This window comes from Phytophthora infestans, genomic scaffold (genome assembly GCF_000142945.1).
Source record: "Phytophthora infestans T30-4 supercont1.11 genomic scaffold, whole genome shotgun sequence".
NCBI classification, from domain to species: Eukaryota; Oomycota; class Peronosporomycetes; order Peronosporales; family Peronosporaceae; genus Phytophthora; species Phytophthora infestans.
This window is the reverse complement of record NW_003303748.1, coordinates 1,720,156-1,721,415: the sequence shown is the minus strand read 5'-3', so window position 1 is coordinate 1,721,415 and position 1,260 is coordinate 1,720,156.

The window sequence follows — 1,260 nt, the reverse complement described above, 5'->3', positions numbered from 1 at the left end:
GATGTACTATATTCTCACCGGGCGATTGCTTCCGCTGCAACCACAAGTAGCTGCACCTGTCCTAGACCAAGATGACGACGACAAATCTCTGCCGATAACACAGACCGCTACGGTTTAGAGCAGAGATGTGGGATGTTTGACGTGGCGGACGTTTTCAGGTACGAGGTAGCGCAAGTGGAGCGTGTTGCGTGCACCATAAAGCGGTCAGCTGGTGCGTGTGTGCGAAGCACCTGCTCCTTGGGGTAATTAATTGCTAATACACGTCATCGCTTTAACTTGACTCATTATCTCTTTCTGCCATCTTTCTGCATCGACGTGAGTATGCGTGTTGCTCATCAGTACCTTGTCGAAATCTTTTCAAGCAGTCATGGACTATCCACGTCAAATTATAGACGATCATAGACTTTTGTACATGTGCTGCGTTTCGGGCTCTATAAAAATATGAGCTCGAGGACGCCGAAGATACAAAGATACTTTCAAATCTTGCGTAAATAAAGTATCCGATTTGATGGGTTTTCTGAATCCTGGCCAAAACATGGGATGAATCCTGTATCAATATTTAGGGTTCCATGATTTTGAACATGGGCAGTATCACCGTCCTTTGAAGAATCAACCCGTGCAGCCCCCGTTATGACCATCTGTAACAGAGTCGCGTCCGTTATCGAATGGCCTTCCCTGTTGAGATACCGCTGCTTCAGCTTCGAGTACAGAAACGTGCGAACATCCAAACTCGGATAACACCACACCAACCGAGAACATGTCGGCTGTGTCATCGTATCTTTCTCCCAGCATTACTTCAGGAGCCATCCACAGCGAAGTACTGACACCTGCAGTCATCGTTCCAGCAAGGCGTTCACGAGAGATGCCAAAGTCGGAGAGTTTGGCCTCCATCGATTGATTCAGCAGAATGTTGCGGGACTTGAGATCTCGGTAGATCACAGGAGCAGCCAACGAGTGCAAGTAGGCGAGAGCATGGCAAACTTACCGAGCGACTGTACCTTTTTGCTGGTCAAATCCAGCTGGTTGCTTTGCTAATAAGAACTTATTGAGGAGAGGGCGTAGGTCTCCGTTGTCCATAAGCGCCAGAACGACGCACAGATCCGCAAAAAACTCCCAGGCCCAATAAAGGCAACAATAATATGTGGGGAGTTCTATGGAGGCGGTCATTTTTGGCGGAGGTTTGTAATGTGCTCGAGATTTGTACGCTTGGAGCGAATCAAGGTCTTGATGACCACAGATCTGCGCTGGAAGACACTTGAG